The sequence below is a fragment of the Pinus tabuliformis genome, chromosome 2_1, assembly GCF_031772625.1.
Source record: "Pinus tabuliformis cultivar Carrire ecotype Pingquan chromosome 2_1, CPIR1, whole genome shotgun sequence".
NCBI lineage: Eukaryota > Viridiplantae > Streptophyta > Pinopsida > Pinales > Pinaceae > Pinus > Pinus tabuliformis.
Window position 1 is genome coordinate 244,897,484 of NC_142299.1, and position 11,671 is coordinate 244,909,154.

Consider the following 11,671-nt stretch of genomic DNA (forward strand, 5'->3'; position numbering starts at 1 on the left):
TTAATAGGACAAATTCATGTTGATAGACTACCTGGTAGTGACCTTCACAAGTGAGATAATTCTTGACGAATTCAGCAACCCTCGGCCATGGAGGTGGTAATGAGTGAAGTTGGGTGCCCCGGCCTTTGGGCTCGACTTGTTCTCCTGGCAGAATAAAATCCATTTGTGCATTCAGAATGATATGCTTACGACTAAACCAACGAATTCCAGTGACTGGCAGGCCTAAAACCTATGTTATGTCATGATCTGTAACTAGAATTCGAACTCCCTAAACTGCAGAATAACCATCACATAAATTACGTGAAAATTCAAGGACTTATTGTGGATCAAATCCCTGAAGCCTCTAAAAATAATCTACATAGCCTACCCAGTGAAAAATCTGATATACTTCTGGATGTAGTTCAAGTAGAGCTATCAAGTCGGGCTCATGTCGAATAGCAGGTTCCCCCATAGTTAACCAGCTTCAGTAAAATGCACAGCCAAAAACTAAGTTACCGCTCTTCAGACAGAGTAACTTTTGCAAATAGGGACATGGAGTAATAGCACTGAGGCGAGGTGATGAGACGTAATTCATGGGTAAAAAAAACAATGATAGTAATTGGCTTGCTGTGAAATGATGGCATATAAGTGAAATAATGGTGCATGATTTCAGTACCCCCCTCCCCCAACTACGGCTGACATCATGGCTTTTAAATGTATGGGGATCGTGGTAATTATGACATGAACTTTCTCATTTAACTATAGTTTAATCATATTCACACATAATGTTTACATACCTCATGTTTACCTTTAGTCCATATTTCGAAGAAAAACATAATACTCGTTGCTGATAGGTCATCAACAATCATGGAAGAAATTATGAGGATAATTGTGTTATAGGTCTGTATAATTATAGGAGAAGGCAGTGAAGGGACGAAATTAGCATCAGAAATGATTTTTATGACGAAAAGTTTTTTATGATTATATTCTTTGAAATGATGTTTTAGTAACAGGAAAGATGAATGAACAGTCGTGTTTCAACATTGGAAAATGAGTAAAGGATGGTGTCTCAGCAACGGGGAATGGATGGAGAATGGTGTTTCAGCAACGAGGAAGATAAAGGAAGTGTTGTTGAAGAATACTATTGCAGGGATGGAAGAAATAGGGAAATGTTTCAGAAAGATGTTTTTTTACTTGATGAGAAAAGTTGTTGCTGAAAAACAATGGGGGCATGAGAAATGATGGAAATGTTACTGGAGGATGGGGAAATGAATTATGGATGGATTGAAATGAGATGACAAAGTTCCGAAATGATGCTTATATCTACTCATAGTAGGATTGTCCTTTTCAATCAGCCTTTCCTAAATTTGGGATTTGCAAAATGTCAATTGTAACATGCCAACCCTTGACAGGGATTATTAGTTAAGAAATCTAATCTAACACTTAAAAAATATAATGCAGAAATCAATTGCAATGAGGGGTAGCAATCTCCCCCAAGAAAAGATAATGTGAATCTGCCATACAAGTGGCCTTAAAATCCTCTTTGGAAATGGGTTGTTGGTATAGACGAAGCCAATGACCATTTACCAATAATGGTGTCCTAGAATCATCAGTTGTTAGGAGCCTTACTGTTCCATTGGGAAAAACAATATCTATTTCATAAGGTCCGAGCCATCTTGTACGTAGTTTCCCTTGAATATTTTCAAACCGAGAATCATATAATAAAGCCCAATTAACTTTTTGGAACTGCTTATGCTTGATGGTTTTGTCATGCCACCTTGTTCTTTGTTGTCAGATCATAGTTTTTTAATGAATGGCATTTAACCTCTTTTCATCTAATTCCTGAAGTTACTACAAACTTGTTGCCTGTGCATCAGTCAAATCAAGGTTAACAACTAAAGTAGTTCTTAAATTTTTAATCTCAAATTCCACAGGAAAAACATCACTTTTACCATAACCAATTCATAGGGAGAAAATCCTATAGTATTCCTCCAAGTAGTTCTGTAAGCCCATAGTGCTTCAGGGAGTCTTTGAGACCAATCCTTCCTATTCCCCTTCACTGTTTTTGTTAGAATGGCTTCTATAACTTTGTTTATACTCTCCACCTACCATTAGCTTGGGGGTGGTATGGTGTAGTCATTCTATGACGAATATGATATTTTTGAAGGGTGGATTTAAAACCATGAGAATTGAAAGGAGGTCCTCCATCTATAACTAGCTATTTAGGTACACCAAATCTAACAAAGATTTCTTCAAATAGAAAAGCTAGAACATATTCTTCATTAGCTCTAATGAGTGCTTTAACCTCCACCCATTTAGTCATATAATATGTACAAACTAATATGTAAACTCTTTGATTGGATGGAGGATTAATCGGCCCTACAAAATTTAGAGCCCATCTTTCAAAGGGTTCAAGTATTACCTGGGAATTCAATGGCATTTCATCTCTATGATTTGGTTGACCCATTCTCTGACAGCTATCGCAAGCCTGAACATACTTCTTTGCATCCTTGAAAATTGAAGGCCAGTGATAGCCCATCCTAAGAATTTTATGTGCCATTCTCATATAAGCAAAATGCCCTCCACAAGGGCCATCATGACAAGCTTTCAATATATCATAAACCTCATCTTCTCTAATGCATCTCCAGATTTCATGATCAGGTCCTATATAGAAAAGACAACCACTCATCCAGCTATACCGAGCACTTTGTTGAATGATCTTTCTTTTCTCTCGATGTGATAGGTGTGATGGTAACTTCCCTGCAACCAAATAATTGGCAATGTCTACATACCAAGGTGAGTGAGCAGATACTGCAAATAAATACTCATCAGGAAAGGAATCATCTACTGGAGTATTATCATCAACTTTTAACCGAGAAAGGAAATCAACAACTACATTTTCTTTACCTAGTCGATCTACAATTGTAATATCAAATTCTTGTAATAATAATAACCACCTAGTAACTCGGGCATTTGTGACAGATTTGTTCATTAAATACTTAATAGCCGAGTGGTCAGTATGGACAAAAGTAGAGTAACCAGTAATGTAATGTCGAAACTTGTTAATAGCATAAATAACTGCTAAGAATTCCTTTTCAGTAACTGTGTAATTAAGCTCAGCAGGAGTCATATTCTTACTAATAAAATAGATAGCATAAGGAAGATGGTTTTCCTCTTGTCCCAAGATAGCTCCAATTGCAGTATCTGAAGCATCAGAGGATATATGAAAGGGAAGTGCCCAATTAGGTCCCCTTAAAATAGGAGCTGTGGATAGCTAATGCTTGAGTTCATCAAATGCTTTCTGGCAAAGATCAGTCCACTTAAATTCAGCATTTTTCATAAGTAACACAAACAAAGGAGAAGTTATTTTAGAAATTTTTTAATAAATCTTCTACAGTATCTTGCATGTCCTAAAAATCTTCTTACATCAGTTTGTGTTCTAGGAATAGGAATATTCTAAATTACCTATATTTTGGATGGATCTACCTGAATTCCTTGAAATGAAATAAAATGTCCAAGTACAATTCCTTCAATCATCATCATATGAAATTTTTCAATGCTTAAGGAAAGGTGAGCTTGTACACAATGTTTAAGTACCTTTTCAAGGTTTTGCAATGCATCTTTAAAAGACACACCATAAGGGGTAAATCATCCATAAATATCTCCATGGAGTCATTAATCATATCAGAAAAGATTCCTATCACTGCTCTTTGAAAAGTTTTTGGAGCATTAAATAGTCCAAATGGGAGAACTCTAAAAGAAAAAGTTCCCCATGGACTAGTAAAAGTGGTCTTATCCTGGTCTTGGGGTGCAATTTTGATTTGATTATACCCACTAAAACCATCTAAAAAGGAGAAGAATTTCTTTCCTGACAAACTATCTAGCACCTGATCAATGAATGGCAAGGGAAAGTGATCCTTTTGAGTTGCTTTGTTTAAGGCTCTATAATCTACACATACTCTCCATTTCCCATTTTTCTTAGGTACTATAACCAATGGAGAAACCCATTCACTGTCAGATATGGGATATATAAACCCTGCATTAAGTAATTTTTGAAGTTCTTCTTTGACAATTTCCCTTAAATTGGGATTCATTCGTCGTTGGGGTTGACAGATTGGTCAGAAACCTTCCTTAATATAGATGCGATGAGTACATAATTCAAGAGATATTCCCTTCATATCTGTATAATCCCATGCAAATGCTTCCTTATTTTCATGAAGTAGCTTCATTAATTGTTGTGTTTCAACATCTGTTAAATTGGGGTTTATATTCAATGTTTTTCCAGGTTTGATTTCTACTATTATGCTTTTAGAGGAGATGGTGGTTGATGTTTGAGGTAGATCTTCTGATTTAAGCTTTTCCTGGGTATTAGATTTCAAAATTTTAGTCAACTAATTGTGTGTTTCAGCAGTGACCAAGGAAGGTTCACAAATAAAATTATTAATTACTTCATCCTCAGTGGTATCTTTAAGACTTAAAGCTTGTCCGATAGTCAAAATAGGTTGAGTAGCATCATCATCATAGTCCAACCATACAAAATTATCATTATTAATCATAGGTGTGGCATGAGGGTAGAGGGTAAGCTGCTTGGTTTCACACCCATTAGAAATTGTCATTGAACCAGATCTACAACTGATAAAGGCATCGACTGTGGCTAACCAGGGCCTTCCCAGAATTAGAGGGTGTCCCCCCAACTTTGTTTTAGTCTGTAATACCACAAAGTCAGCTGGGTAATTCCAGGACTCAACTGAAATGATTAGGTCTTCAATGACTCCTTCCGGTTTTATTGTAGAATGGTCAACTAATTCTAGAATGGTTGGTGTCTCTCTGATCACATTTTTCAGCTGTGATAGTTGTGCAGTTTCTAGAGTCATAATATTTATAACAGCATCTAAATCTACTAGAACTAGTGAGATGATAGTTTTTCCAATCTGAACTGTAATAGTGGGATGTCTAGGGTCACAATATTTAAGATGGGGAGCCTTTTCGGTCGTTAAGGCTGATAGATCACCCATAACATGAACTATAAGGGGATCTTTAGCTTTCCTACTAGGTTTCTTGATACAAATATCTCTCATAGTTCTGGCATAGATTGGTACATCTCTTAATGCTTGTAAAAGTTGAATTTTAACATAAAGATTCTGTAATTCACCCAAAAGGTTAAAAGCAGGTGGCTCAAGCATTTTATTCAAGGCTAAATGCTCAGGGAATGGTGATTTATCAATTTCAACACCCTTGTTAGAGAGTGGTTGTTCCTCCTTATGAGAATTATTTTTCCCAGTCTCTTCTTTATCAAAATCCGAAGAGGCAATGTCATCAATAATAGGTTCAAATATTTTCCCAAATCGTAAGTGGATATCATTGCACTGCATAGACTGGTTCTGAATATCAATAACTTCTACGACTTTATTATTGGGGTTAGGGTTTGGTTGTACTGGTAGCTGGGGTCTCATTGTTTGATTATTAGGTGGAGCTCTTGATGGCAGGAGTGGTTGCTGAAACTGAGGAAATTGATTTGGAGATGGGATTTGCTGAAACCTCCAGTTTGGATTCCATTGATTAAAATAAGATTTCTATCAGGGAAAATTTTAAGAACCCCCCCTAAATTTATAAATATAATAAATGGGCGAATCTCCATGGTATATAGGAAAAATGGAAGGCGATTTTATCAATAATATAATATGTATATATAATTTTTTGGCGAATCTCTCACCAGGCATGGCGAATATTTTACTCAATTATAAAATCTTGTAAGATCTTGGCGAGTCTTTCACTAAATAATAAAACTTTGTAAAGTCGTAGTGAATCTTAGCATAGGCTACATGCTGGTTTAATTCCCCCATTTAAATAGGCTACATTCCAGGTGAATACCATGGGTCAATACCATGTGCCATTTTGGTGAATACCATGGGTCAATACCATGTGCCATTTTTATTTTTATTAATTCTAATATTAGGGTTAATAATGGTTTTTTGCATGGTATTAATAACAATCTAGTCCATGGTATTTGTCCCATAGTATTTTGGCCATAGGTTTCACCTAAATATAACCCATTTTTTGAGTGTTCGTAAATTGACTTATGGAGTAAATATAAAAAAATGTTTTATTTGTTTACCATACCTCTCGTTTATTTATATTTTTATTAATTTACCATACCTCTTTTACAAATATGGTATTTGGCCCATAGGATTCACTTAAATAAAACCTCTTTCTTGAGCCTTCATAAATATAACTAGGGTTATGGACTAAATATAAAAAGAGGTTTTATTTATTTACGATATGTCTAGTTTATTTTTATTTTTATTTATTTACCATACCTTTTGAGTAAGTATAAAAAGACGTTTTATTTATTTACCATACCTCCACTTTACTTTTATTTTTATTTGTTTACACCCTTACATGTATATAAGGTGACTTATGGAGTAAATATAAAAAATGTTTTATTTATTTACCATACCTCCCATTTATTTATATTTTTATTAATTTACCATACCTCTTTTATAAATATGGTATTTGGCCCCTAGGATTCACTTAAATAAAACCTATTCTTGAAAATGGGCGAATGGATTCACTTAAATAAAACCTATTCTTGAAAATGGGCGAATGGAAGGTTGTAAGTCCTAATTTCAAGGGCTAAATTTACCTTTTTTACCCTCTCCCTTAAAATAAGGTGGGCTATTTGAGGTGATTTGTAAAAATGTACTATGATACAAAATATTCACCCACTAAAAATTTAAAACCCCTTAATTTCGCCCAAAGGGCGAACATTCGCCCCTAAAATTATCCTTGATTTCTATTGTGGGGGCCAAGAAGTCCACATTGCTGGATCTAAAAAGGGAGGGTTTGGTTGTTGCATGGGTGGGTAACTCATTTGATTGAATGGTGGGTATTGCATCTGGTTAAAGGGAGGGTAATTTTCTTGATTAAAAGAAGGGTAATTATTCCAACGACTAGAAAATGGAATATTAGAGTTCATACCTTGTCCTCGTTGTTGCCATTGCCTTCTCTGTGTTATTAGATAAACCAGTTTAGCTTCTTCTTTGGTTGGTTGCAATGCTACCTTTATTCCTGGTAAAGAAGGGAATTGTTGTGTTTCATGGTCCCTCTCACAAATGGTACAAATTGTCACTTTGTCCAATGGGCATTCCCTTAGTGGATGTTTTTCTCTGCATTTAGAACAAAAGATGGCCAAAGTAGCTTCTGCTTCTACTTGTTTCTTCTTAGCCTGCAAGGTGTCAATCTGTGAAGAAAAAAAACTTAACATTTCAGTTTTAAAGTCCTCAAGTAAATTACCTATTTCAGCTCTTGTTGCTCCTCCACTGGCTGATTTCTGAACTCTTGAATATGTATTATCCTTGCTATTTGATATGTTCCTTGCAGCTCCTCTTGAACATCTTTTGTAGAGGTTAACAATTTCATCATATGATTCCTTAGATATGTCCCCTTTACAAAGCATATTTAACATGTCTAGACAATCATCCCTCACCCCTTTCAATAATATTGTTTTAAAAATATCTTTACTTACATCGGGGTGATTGGATCTTTGCAAGTTATATTGCAGCCTTTCCACAAAGTCCTCTAGATTCTCGTCCTCCTTTCACACCATCTTAAATAATTCTTCCGTATTTTCTCTCATCCGGTAGTAGTCCTAATATTTGGTTAGAAACTTCTATTTCATCTATTCCCATGTTGTGATTACATGGCCTCCCAGACTCATGAACCATCTTAATGCATTTCCTTTTAGTGTCACCGGAAACAGCTTCAATTTTTAAGCATTAGTAACATAATCATAGCTTTCGCATAATATATCAAACTCAAAAAGAAACTCATCAGGATCTTCAAAAGATAACCCATGAAAGTTAGGTAAGGCCGAAAGTGGGATATTCTTCATAGGAGTTGCTCCTCTGGGTAAATCACCAATAGGAAATCCCAAGGTAGAGAGAGAATTCTCACCTCTTCCTTTAGGTTCTACCTGTCTTCCATTATAGAATCCTTCATTATTCTCTTCCATTCGTTGTTCTCCTACTGCACTTGCTCTGTCTTCAATGTTTTATGTTGGTTCCTCAGCGTTTTTAATTGGTTCCTCAATGTCCTCAATTGCTTCCTTAAAATCTTTAACTGGTTCTTCGATTTCTTCTACTGTTTCCTCAACTTTTTCAGGACCCACAACTTCTTCTGTTTTGCAATTTGTTTAGAGCGAGAGCCGAGGCTTGGGATTCTGAGAGCTCAGCATCTAAGAAGTTTTAGCCTTTGATATGATATCATCAATAAAGGTCTTTCTTCCTCCTCCATTACCTTTGCCACTTGTATGGTTATTTTTCTTGCGTCCTCTCATCCATTCTGCATATCTAAAAGAAAAATGTTAATGATTTTGAAATATACAATTGCCTTCCCCAGGAACAGCACCAAAATGTTGGTCACTTTAATTTCTTATTAATCTAAACAAATAGTGCTACATGAATCATCAACCCAGGGAAGTCTGTTTATTTCAAAGGCAATTACACACTATATATGCTCAATTCCAAAAGTAGTAAGGAGTTGCAACATAATTTATTCTAATCACACCTTGCTTTAAACAACTAAAGTTATACTTCGAGTTACAACAAAAGCAATCTCTCTATTGCAAAAAATGATCAAAAAAATCCTGAATTACATTTAAAAAGAACAATCTGGAAAGGAAATCAATCTACAAAGGAAAAGACTAGCTATGCTCTAAGAGAGAACATGACCATATTCCTCAAGCAGGAATCTTCAGCACCTATTTCTGATTACTATGCTTCACAAACTCACTTTGGGAAACCAATTAAAATAATCACTGATTACCTATGAACGAATTTATGGAAACAATGCAATGATCCAGCAGAAACAGAGTTTCAGCAAAAAACACAAATTTCCATAATGCATAAGTGAATTTAGCAAACAGGAACTAACAAGGCATGAATGTAGAAACAATACTTAACGCACTACAGAATCTAAGGGGTGAATGTTGTGATGAAGGTGGGCCCTATCCTTCTCAGAAGATTCCCCAAGCAATGGAACTTAAGAGAAAATGCTCAAAACGGTCTTTTATTCATCTGTCAAAGTATCATATTACAAAAGATTAAAGTTCCTTCCTCCCAGCTAGACCTCCCCATAATCTCTCTATATCCTTCTAATGTCGATGTCTCCTCTTTTTAAAGAGGAGACATTGTTACACTAAAATTTGTCACCATGACTATTTGCAGTCAGTATGGCTCCATCAATAGTCATACTGTCCTCCTTGGCAAATATCATACCTTTGCTCCTCATATCAAATTCCAAGAAAGAGAGGAAGTCCTTAAAAAGTTAATTAACTCTAGTTACGCAGTTTCTCTTAGCCTTACCTGCGTGTACGCACCCCAAGTTCATAAAACCTGTGTACTTGTACGCTCTGTCTGTAAAGGGGTGGGTTCGTACCCCTGTAAAGGTCAAAAGGCGCGAGTTTTACTTCAAAAAAGTTACTTGTGGTCGATTCTAGAGCATTCTAGAAGATGGTTTGACGTGTATTGAGCGCCTCCAGATGGTTCATGCATCCCAATGAAAGAGGAACTTATCCCGTGAAGAGGGGAGCTATCCCATTGAAAGAGGGGCTTATCCCATTCATGGTGGACCTGATTAACTTCCTCCAAAGCACTATAAATACAGGCATTGGACCAGAGGGAGGGGAGGTTGAAAGCTGAACATTCCTAAGGGTAGATGCTGCTGAAATTAGGACTCCCTTATAGAGCTTGAGAGGAGAGATTCCAATCCTTTCCTAGCTTCATTTGGAAGTGGGTGAGCTAATCAAAGTAAAGGAGAACTCTTTCTGGACCCTAAGAGGGACCTGCACAACACCAAGGCAGTGGTTGTAATGGTTTATTTTGTTTCCAATTAATACAATTAAGCTCATTTTTCTCAACAAGTTGTTTTATATAATTTTATACTCCTTGGTCTTTATGATGAATATGTTTTACTATATGAGTTATTCAGGTGCGATGTAATCGTTTTCTTGTTAGTGAATGCAGGCTTCAAGGAGAAGGAGCTCATCTGGATCAGAGAGGCTGGACTACAACAAACAAGCATTGGACTAAAGGTATGCTTTAATCACCTGGTTGCTTGTATTTTAAATGCATGTTTAGGGAAAGATAGTGCTTAATTGTCTTGTTTGTCACTAGAAAGCCTTAGCTTCTAGGGAGGTCGGTTTTGTCCACAAAATTCACTCTTTCCGCATGAAAAAATGGCGACTCCGCTGGGGAACTCCATGGATTTGATTGATTTCTCTTTTGTGTGAAACTTTGATATGAGAAAAGTCGTTTTCTTTCTGGTTTTTCGCTGATTGACTGTGAATTTGGGTGGAATAGCTTAGGGTTAAGTTAGATTTTAGTTTTTCTTGGTTTTGCTAGCAGTACGCGCCCTCTGCATTAAGCACAGTGCGTACTTGTACGCACTGCAGCTTTGTACACAGAGCGTACACGCACCTGTGCAAACAATTTGCCTGCGTACCCTGTCAAAAGTTGAGAAAATTTCAATTTTTTCCTTTTTGCTTCTTAGATTTTGTTTCTAATTTGTTTTTTCTACCCAGATCCACTGGTTACCTATCAGAAGTCTTCATCTAAACTTGTTTCATCAGTATCAAGAGTTTTAGTGAAATTCATAGAGGTTCTAGCCCTAGGATTTGATTTTTGCATTGGTCCTGTAGTGACTTTGGCTTTAGAAGTTGTAAAACCTTGGATATCCCTGGTTTTTTCAGTCTTCTTAGGAGTCGGACCTTTCATAAAATCCACCTTTGTGATAAGCCTACCTTTGTGTTGTCTCTTTGCGGAATTTCGAGAAAGCGTGTTGGTTAAGCTGTGAATTTCATTCGTAAGAAAAAGAACAAAAGATTTTGATTTTTGTTTTTGACTGGTTTATGATTCTGCATGAACTAGTCCTTGGTTGAATCGTGACTGAGTAAAACATCCTGGAATTATACTTTATAGGCTTTTGCCTCATTAGATGTGCTCTTAGGTGAATTTCTCTTAGATTTTCTTTTAGGTAAAATTGATTTGATTGTCATAGATGTTTTAAAATTTGATTTTTGTTAAGTAGTTTTTATATGCTTTGTTAGTATAGGAAAAATCCAAAAAGTCTTTTTTGAAGAAAAGTTTGTTTTAGTAGCATTTGAATATTTTAAAAAAGAGAAAGGAATTTTTGTGAAATAATTAGTGGTCATGTGTTGTATGCTTTGGAAAAGATAAAGAGATTGTTTCTTTGATTTTCATTGCCAAGAAAGTTGTCTTTATATCAATTTTGCATTCTCCAACTCTCTTAGCTAAGGAATTCATTGAAAAAGAAAAATAGTATAAATCATCCTAGGTGCATCTTTTTAATGGATTTGAGTCGAGTCTACACACCATCAGTTTCATCTCCGCTACTTTTTGTCCTAAAGAAAAGCCATAAAAATTAACGCTTAAAGTAAAATCAACTTAGTAACTTTTTATTTACTAGGGCTCTGAAACACCAATATAGATCAGGCTAGTGTCTTGGAGTAGGAGAGTAATTAACTCTCCAAGACAATAAAACCAAACAAGTAGCTCATCTTGTGGTAGGATAAATCCAACTATTTCATTTGTACTCTGGGAAAGCTCCTCTTAAAGGAGAAGCACGAGACCGCGTCCGAACCAGTGAGGGGATCAATCCTCCTTCATTAGAAAAG